Below are 10,276 nucleotides of genomic sequence, written 5' to 3'. Positions count from 1 at the left end.
GATGGCTGAAAACCAAAAAAATCCGCTACCTCCTGCAATTGCTGTTAATCAAAATCCTGCTCCACGCACTATGTATGATTATGTTAAACCTAATTTAATAGGAACTGAGTCAAGTATAGTTAGACTTGTTATTGCTACAAATAATTTTGAACTAAAACCTAACACAATTCAAATGATACAACAGTTTTTTCAGTTTGATGGTTTGCAGGACGAGGATCCCAACGCTCACTTGGCAAATTTCCTAGAATTTTGCGATACCTTTAAAATTAATGGCATTTCTGATGACGTCATTTGCCTTTGGTTGTTTCCCTTTTCGTTAAGGAACAAAGCTAAACAATGGTTGAACTCGTTACCACGAGGGTCAATTACTACTTGGGAACAAATGACCAAAAAATTTTTATTAAAATATTTTTCGCCAGCTAAAATAGCCAAATTACGTAATGATATCTCTTTGTTTGTGCAAATGGACTTAGAAACTCTTTATGATGCATGGGAGAGATACAAGGACCTAACGCTAAAGTGTCCTCACCATGGATTACCACTCTGGCTACAGGTTCAAACGTTCCATAATGGCCTGAATCCTTCAACTCAGCAGATGATTGATGCAGTAGCTAGGGGAACCATCAATAACAAAACACCTGAAGAGGCTTATGAATTTATAGAGGATATGTCACTGAATAACTATCACTGGCAAGTTATGAGGACAAAGCCAACGAAAACAGCTGGTGTTTATAATGTCAATTCGGTCACCATCCTCTCTAATCAGGTAGAACTCTTGAATAAGAAAATTGATGGTTTTCTTAGTTCTTCACAGGTTCATCCAGTAATGCAGTACAAAGCAAGTGAAGGCAGATCAAGCAATTCAAAAATCAATCCTTTGGCCACAGCATGGAGAACGAACAATTAAATTACATGGGTAATAATCCTCGATCTCAGAATAATCCTGTGACAGCCCTAAAGTGACCCTAGTCGGAAAGCGATTTCAGGACCGCTAAACCGAGTCACCAAATTATTTGAATATGATATTTATTGTCTAAAATATGTGAATATGAATGTGCGAAAGTTTTAAGCTTCGATTTAGTCGATTGCATGTGAATTCAGCTAATAGGACTTATGTGTGACACTTTTGAAATGTGATAGGTTAATCTATAAGGATCTATTAGTGCATGTAATAAAAGGGTGGACTTGCATGTCAATTTCCCCCTTAATTTAGTAGTGGCCGGCCATGACAAGGAAGGAGGACAAAATGTTATGGGCAAAACATGTCATAAACATGTTATGTTAGTGATTTATGTTAGGAAAAATAAAATAAGGAGTATGGGTAATAAAATAATAATGCAAAGGGAGGAGTGATGAAAAAAAAATTGTCTCATCCATGTTCCCCCCCATTGCCGTGAATTGAAGAAAGAAAACAAAAAAAAAAGTGTTCATTCTTGAACACCTTTGGCCGAATAGGGGAAAGAAAGGAAGGGAAAGAGCTTGGAGAAAATCGGCTATGGTGGTTTGCTAGACTAAGGTATGTTTGATGTTGTCCATGAGATTCATGCATGTTTTTAGTTGTTAGTTTGAGTTCTACCTAGCCCATGGTTTAAATCTTTGCTATAAGATGGAGATGATATTCGGCCATGGGTGTTGTCTTCTTGGTTGATGTTTTATGTTGTGGTGACGAGGCATGAAGATGAGTTAAGTTTCGGCTAAGGTGGATTTGTGTTGATGTCATTTGCATGCTAAGTGTGAAGCTTTGTAATGATACATGTGATGGCGATTGATGACTCTTGGATTTTCTTTTTGGCATTTTTGAGTTAGACATTAAGTTCTTTGTGTAACCCATGACCAAAATTGAATGGTATGGTGTCTTGATGCATTTGGCCATGGTAGAAAGTAGATGTGAAATGGTAGTAAGGTGAAGTGCAAAATGTTAGTATTTGATTACTAGTGTATATATGCGTATTAGCTGAGTTTTGAACTTGAAATAAGATGATATATAATCAATACAAGTAACCATACTTGTAGGAAGTATTAAGCATATAATCGGCCTCAACATAGACATGCATATTCGGCCATAGGAAGAAGATTAGTGTTGCATGTATTCGGTTAGAGGCAAGCATATTGATGCTTTTATCTTGGCTTAGACAATCGGCTAAAAGGAAGTGTAGGTTAATATGTTGAGTTGATTCATGATTTCATATGTATGTGACTTTAATGTCTAATGTATATATATATGGGCTAAGTACCTTGAGTTCCTCTTTTCGATGCTCAAATGATTAAATCAATTTATTTGTTAAATTAAGCTCAAGAGCAAAGGGGAACTAAATCCGATAAAGGGAAGGAAAAAGTGGTCGAATAGCCATCGAAATCGTTCAACAACATCCGAGGTAAGTTTTCAAGTAACGAGACTTAGTTTACGATTTGATTAAGTCATGACGTATGAGCATAACAAATATACGGTGATATGATGATCCTACTTGAATTATATGTTGAGTTAATTAGTTTATATGTATGACGGGTAGCCGTATGTGCATAGAGATCGTGTCATAAAGCAAACTAAACCATGCTGTTTGTATGTGGCTAGTGAGCCGAAAATGGGATTGCTTAATACGTGACTTGTGTTTGAACTCTAATTATGAAAATGAAATATGGATGTGTCATGATTTATTGATATGTGCATGAATATTTGGATGATAACCGGCTAAGTCCCAAGGCATTTGCACTAGTGACTAGTTCCGGGCTAAGTCCCAAGGCATTTGTGCGAGTTACTATATTCGGGCTAAGTCCCAAGGCATTTGTGCGAAGTTACTATATCTGGGCTAAGTCCCAAGGCATTTGTGCGAAGTTACTATATCCGGCTAAGTCCCAAGGCATTGGTGCGAAGTTACTATATCCGGCTATGTCCCGAAGGCATTCGAGCAAGTAGCTATATCCGTTAAATCCTCAAGGTACTTGGCTTGGGAATGAGCGACCTTGCTGTAATAGTTTCAATTAATACGCTAGTAAAATCCCAGCGATGAGGTATGTTTCAGATATGCATTGAATTAGTTGATCCTTACAAATAGTATTCGTCAATCGATAAATGAGCTACCGCCTTTGGCTAAGTTGATCTTTGTGTATGAATATAAGGGTTGGTAATGTGAAGTAAGTATGATATTGAGAATTTGTGCATATGAAATTATCCGCTTAGCCATATGAATGCTACGCTTTAGTTGTGTCTAATTTCATGGCTCAAAACTTACTAAGCATTTAATGCTTACTCCGTTTCTTTGAATCTCTCTTTTATAGATTTTGGTTCGTCACCATCGGACTCGGGATTGTCAAGTCGAATTCGTCCACACTATCAAAGCCCCTTTTGGTACACTTTTGGTTGAACTTTGAAATGGCATGTATAGGACTACCCTTTTTGATGTTGGTCATGTACCTTTCGGTATTGTACAAATTTGGATAGTCATGCGAAAATGGCTTATATACATATTTTGAGCATAATGTTATAATCATCTTGTATGTATATGGTTATTGAGAGGTTTGGATATGCTTGGCAATGATTGGCCATTGGAATGGTTAATCACAATCATGTTTTGTGCTATATATGCTAAAGGGTTAGTTAAATCATGGAAACTATGTAATAGGTAAAGTCTACCCTAAAGGCAGATGCTGACAGCAGCAGTGGTGTGAATTTAAAAAATCACTAAAAATAGTAGGAATGGATTTAAATAGTGAATAAATTATGTAATCGAACCTTTATGAATATACTTTCATATGGAAGAAACGAAACGGTCATATGATTCGGATTTTAAGAGATATTTAAGTTTTCGTGGAACAGGGCCAGAGCGATTTCTGGATCCCCTGATCTGACTTTGGAAATTAATTATAAACTAACCAGAGATAATCAGAAGTCATTCCATATATGTATAGATTCCTTTTCGAGTCTAGTTTCTATAGAAACAAACGGCATCAGTATTGAAGCCCTGTACAGGGAGATATCCAAGTCCTAATACATGAAGGTCAGAATAGTCGAACCCTGTAACAGGGGAGACTTTAACTAATAAACTGTACTAATTGGCTTGACCAAAAATTCTAGAAAAAACTTTGTAGATGTATATATGAGTCTAGTTTTAGGAAAAATTTACGGAACTGGTTTTTGAGTTTTGGAACTCGAGATATGATTTTTAAGGTGACAGTGACGCAGTTAGCCAGCTCGTCTGGAAATTTAAAATGGACTGTGCAAATAAGTGAATTAAGTCTGTTAACCCCTCGTGTCAGACTCTGGCAACGGTCTCGGGTACGGGGTGTTACAAATCCTTATAGTAATACTTATAATGCAGGTTGGAGGAACCACCCAAATTTCTCCTGGGCTGATCAAGGGAATCAAAGGCCACAGAATCCTCCAGGTTTTCAACAACCACCCTATCAACAGGAAAAGAAACTAAACCTTGAAGAGATGCTATCTAAATTTATCTCGGTGTCAGAAACTCATTTTTAGAATACTGAGACAGCACTTAAATATCAACAAGCATCGATCCAAGGGCTCGAAAATCAAATTGACAGCTGGCTAAGATGATTTCTGAAAGAGCACCAGGAAATCTACCTAGTAACACCGAACCCAATCCAGAAGCACATGTGAAAGCAGTTACACTAAGGAGTGGGAAAGTGTTAGCTGAATCAGAGAAGAAGCCAAAACAAGAAGCTAACAGAAGCAAAGGAGAGGAGGTAAAACCCGAAAGCAATGACAATCCAATACCGAAGGAATATAAACCACCAATTCCATACCCAAAAGAGAAGAAAGATTGCATGGATGCACAATTTGGTAAATTCCTTGAACTTTTTAAACAACTACATATTAACTTACCTTTTGTTGAAGCTATATCGCAGATACCTACATACGCAAAATTTTTAAAGGAGCTCCTAATAAACAAAAGGAAGTTTGAAGACTTATCTACAGTGGAACTTAACGAGGAATGCTCGGCTATACTCCAAAACAAACTGCCAACCAAACTAAAAGATCCAGGAAGTTTTACTATACCCTACTTAATTGGTAGTTTTAACGTTGATAAGGTACTAGCTGATTTAGGTGCTAACATTAATTTGATGCCATATAAAATGTTTAAACAACTTGGTTTTGGGGAACTTAAATCCACTAAGATGAGCATTCAACTAGCTGATAGATCTGTTAAATATCCTAGGGGTATGATAGAGGACATTCTTGTAAAAGTAGATAAATTTATATTCCCTGTTGACTTCGTTGTGCTTGATATGGATGAAGATGTTGAAGTGCCTTTAATCTTAAGGCGTCTAGTTTTAGCCACTGTTAGGGTTGTTATTGATGTAGGTGATGGTAAAATGGTACTTAGAGTAGGTGCGAAGAAATTGTTTTTAAAATTTACGATGCCCTGAAATTTTCTAGGGAACAGGATGACTCATGTTATTTTATTGACTCTATTGATCATGCTACTCAAGATTCTTTTCAGGAAATCATACATAAGGACAAGTTGGAACTATACCATGCCTAAGGAGAGGAGATAGATGACGATGATTCTGAGGCAGGTTAAATAAAAGCTAAACTGAACTTCAATGAATCTTTCTAAAGATAAGCAAAATATGATGACATTAAAGGGAACAATGATTTTAAGCAAAAACCCTCTATTAAAGAACCTCCCAAGCTGGAACTCAAACAATTACCAAACCACTTGGAATATGCATTCCTTAGAAATAATTCTACATTATCAGTTATTATTGCTTCTAACTTGCAACCCAAGGAGAAAGAGGAATTAATCCAAGTATTAAAAGAACATAAAAAGACCATAGCTTGGAAAATTTCTAACTTTAAAGGGATCAGCCCTTCTTTTTGTACCCACAAAATTTTAATGGAAGATGAATATAAACCATGTGTGCAAGCTCAAAGACAGCTGAACCCCAACATGAAGGAAGTTGTTTAAGCTGAGGTAATTAAACTTCTAGATGCTGGAATTATTTATCCTATTTCTGACAGTTCTTGGGTAAGTCCAGTGCAGGTTGTTCCAGAGAAAGGAGGCATGACTGTGGTAGCCAATGAGAAGAATGAACTGATTCCAACTAGGACAGTCACAGGTTGGAGAGTTTGCATTGACTATAGGAAGCTAAATGATGCCACGAGGAAAGATCACTTCCCCTTACCATTCATTGACCAAATGTTGGAAAGACTATTAGGGCACCTGTACTACTACTTCTTAGGCGAACTATCTGGCTATTTTCAAATCCCAAAGCTCTTGAAGATTAGGAAAAAATGACATTCACATATCCATACGGTACATTTTCTTAGAAAAGAATGCCCTTTGGATTATGTAATGCTCCTGCTACGTTCCAGCTCTGCATGATGGCCATCTTTGACGAACTCGTAGAAGATATCATGGAGGTATTTATGGATGATTTCTCGGTATTCGGTAACTCTTTACATCTCTGCCTTAAAAATTTAAAACGAGTTCTAATAAGATGTGAGGAAACGAACCTTGTACTTAACTGGGAAAAATGTCACTTTATGGTTCAAGAAAGTATTGTGCTAGGACATAAAATTTCTAGTAAAGGGATTGAGGTTGATAAATCTAAAGTCGAAATCATTGAAAAATTACCTCTTCCTAGTTCGGTTAAGGCTATTAGAAGTTTTTTAGGACATGCTAGGTTTTATAGAATATTTATTAAAGATTTTTCTAAAATAGCTAAGCCTTTGACCAAATTACTAGAAAAAGATATGCACTTAATTTTGATCCGGAATGTTTAGAAACGTTTAATACTCTAAAGGATAAATTGATTAATGCTCCAATTATAATAGCACCTGATTGGAATTTACCTTTTGAACTAATGTGTGATGCGAGTGACTTTACAGTAGGTGCAGTTTTGGGACAGCAAAGGGACAAGCACTTTCAACCTATTTATTATGCTAGCAAAACTTTGACAGCCGCACAGGAGAACTACACTACCACGGAGAAAGAATTGTTAGCTGTGGTTTTTGCATTCAATAAATTTAGGCCATATCTAATATTGTCTAAAGTTGTCAATTTTACTGACCATTATGCCCTTTGCTATCTGTTAACTAAGACTGATGCAAAACCTCGTCTCATTCGATGGATTTTGCTATTGCAGGAATTCGACTTGGAAATTCAAGATAAGAAAGGAGCAGAAAATCTCGCAGCTGATCATTTATCCAGGCTTGAAAATTCAAATACTAAAGAGCTAGATGAAGTGGAAATAAATGATTCGTTCCTTGAAAAACAATTTTTTTCTATTTCTGACTCAGAGGTACCTTGGTTTGCAAACATCGCGAATTTTTTAGCCGTTAACGTTATCCCAAAAGGGTTGACACATCAGCAAAAGAAACAATTCTTTACTGATGTGAAAAACTACTTTTAGGAAGATCCTTTTCTTTTCTGTATATGTGCAGATCAAGTCATTAGGCGATGCATTACAAGAACAGAAGTATTAAAAATCTTGGAACATTGCCACTCAGGACCAGCTAGAGGCCATTACGGTGGAAATAAGACCGCACATAAAATACTTGAATCAGGTTTTTATTGGCCCACCTTATTCAAAGATGCCAACAGGTACGTTATTTCTTGTGGCAAATGCCAAAGGATAGGTAATATCTCTAACCGCGATGAAATGCCTCAAACATATATGCTTTCATGTGAAATATTTGATGTTTGCCATTTGCCACAAGAAATAACGGTTAGAGATATTACCTATCCTTTGGCAATAAATACATCTTAGTAGCTGTCGGTTATATGTCTAAATGGGTTGAAGCCCAAGCTCTACAAATGGTGCTAGAGTAGTGGTACATTTCCTTAAAAAACTTTTCTCTCAATTTGGAACACCTAGATTAATCATCAGTGATAAGGGACTCACTTCTGTAACGCCCAATTTGAAAACACCCTCAAGAAATATGGAGTTTACCACCGAACAGCTACCCCTTACCACCCTCAAACTAGTGGGCAAGTCGAAGTGGAAAATCGAGAACTTAAACGTATCCTAGAAAAGACGATAGGATTAAATAGGAAAGATTGGGCAATGAAAGTAGATGATGCATTATGGGCTTATAGAACTGCTTTTAAAACCCCCATAGGAACATCACCATACAAACTCGTTTATGGAAAAAGTTGTCATCTACCATTTGAGTTAGAACACAAAGCATTCTGGGCTATAAAATTTCTAAACTTTGATCCCAAACTTGCAGGTGAAAACAGGTTGATGTAGTTAAACGAGTTAGATGAATGGCGATCCTATGCATATGAAAATTCAAGACTATACAAGGAAGCAACGAAACAACGCCACGATGCTCGGTTAAAACAAAATAAACAATTTGAAGTTGGAGATCTTGTACTATTATATAACTCGAGACTCAAATTGTTCCCTAGAAAGCTTAAATCACGATGGTCAAGTCCGTTCGTAGTTAAAATAGTTTTCCCACACGACACCGTAGAAATAAGTCACCCATCGCAAGGTACTTTCAAAGTAAATGGACATTGCCTCAAACCTTACAACAGTGAGAAATTTAAAGATGACAGTGAGGAGCTACGGCTCCACGAAACTCCTTAAGTATACTCACACGGTAAATTCTGGCTTAGACTTTAAATAAGCGCTTCTCGGGAGGCAACCCAAGTACTAACAATATTACTTTCTTTAAATTTTAGTTTTTAAAATTTAATATACTAACCAAATCATTGAGCACAGGCTTCTCAGAACCACACGGACAGGAACACGGGCGTATCGTAAGCCATGCACATACCACAGGATGCAACATGGTCGTGCGATACGGTCGTGTAAAAACAGGGCAAAAAAATTTTCCCCAACACGGGATGCGATAAGTAGCCACGGCCGTGTGACATGGCCATGGGCGAAACTGCCAAAATAACACTGGCGTGCAACATGCCCGTGTTTTGAAACCATGGTTAAACCTGTCAATTGAACACGGGCGTGCGCCTTCCTACACGGGCGTGGAAGAAGCGAACGGAGATCGACACGGCCGTGCAACATGGCTGTGTACACCAATGCGCCTAATTTCGAAAAATACAAAACGCACGGGCTGAGCTTAAATCACATGGGCGTGCCCCATGGCCGTGTGCCCCAATTTCTCTATAAACACCTATTATTTATTTTATTTTATTTTATTTTTATCTCTATATTTTGAAATTATTTTTTTTATTTTATTTCCTTTTAATACTATTGCATCCTAAGTTTTTACAATTTCTATTCTTCGGCTATTTCATTATGAGTAATTATTCTTTCTAATATCCCCTAAAAAGTTCCTGATTTTATCACAGTTATAAAGAGCTACAAAGCTCACTATTACTTAGGAACTTGAAACTCCACTGGGAAAGGTTCTACACGACTGCCATGTCCTGCTCGACCACGACCATAGCTACCACTAGATATAATATTTCTTTCGCGCAAGCTTTATGGAATAATGAACCTCTACCACCGCCGGAGTATCCTCCTCCACCCTCACGCCGATTATTCTCCAAAACTCCAGTTTAAGGAAATTCATTTATTACTCAGGAAGTTTCACTTCTCTCCCTATCTTATTTTTATATTCTTTTCTATATATCTATCTTTGTACATTGAGGGCAATGTATATCTTAAGTGTGGGGGGGTATTCATTTTTATATAAGAAAAATCCCTGAATGATTGCCTTGTTCTCTTGAAAAGCTCTCATATCATGTTTAGGATAAATTTTGATTGATTTATGACTTTTATTGATATATCTTGAACTAAAACATAGGCATTTATGCATTGATTGTTTAAACTTTAAGATATTAGAGAATTAAGCATGATAAGTTGATTTTTAAGAATTTAAAATTTTAAGTTGTTTCCCCAAGTTTAGGTATTATCTTGAATTGGAATTCACAAGTTTAAACATCAAAAAGCCATAATTTTTGTGAGATCTTGAGCCTTTAGAGCATCTATTATTTCTTTCATGCTCACTTTCATTATGAGTGCGTCAGTATTGAATTGTTATTCTAGAACTTACTTGATTATGCATGTCAAGACCACACTATTTGATTTGATATATCAAAATGATAAAGGCACTTAGGTTTAACCCACTCAATCCATAAAAGTCTACCTTCACAATTAACCCTTAGTGAACCCCCTTGAGCCTAACAACCCATTCATTGATTTACCCTCGATATTAACCCATAACTCATTATTGTTGTAATCCCCTAAATTAATTTGATCCTTATTTTTGTCGAGATTTGAGTTGGAATAATTGCTTAGCTATGTTTTATTCTATTTTGTAATATTTGACTTGTTCTTAAAA

General features: G+C 36.6%; 1 non-coding gene across 1 annotated transcript; it reads right to left on the bottom strand.

The window, feature by feature from the left end:
- Positions 1–431: 431 nt before the first annotated feature.
- Positions 432–537, bottom strand: LOC128287478 (small nucleolar RNA R71). The gene has a single exon (XR_008278178.1). It is a non-coding gene; the product is annotated as a small nucleolar RNA R71 (small nucleolar RNA).
- Positions 538–10,276: the final 9,739 nt, after the last annotated feature.

This window comes from Gossypium arboreum, chromosome 13, assembly GCF_025698485.1.
Source record: "Gossypium arboreum isolate Shixiya-1 chromosome 13, ASM2569848v2, whole genome shotgun sequence".
NCBI lineage: Eukaryota > Viridiplantae > Streptophyta > Magnoliopsida > Malvales > Malvaceae > Gossypium > Gossypium arboreum.
Note: the sequence above shows the minus strand (reverse complement) of the source record. Positions and strands in the feature narration are given on the sequence as shown.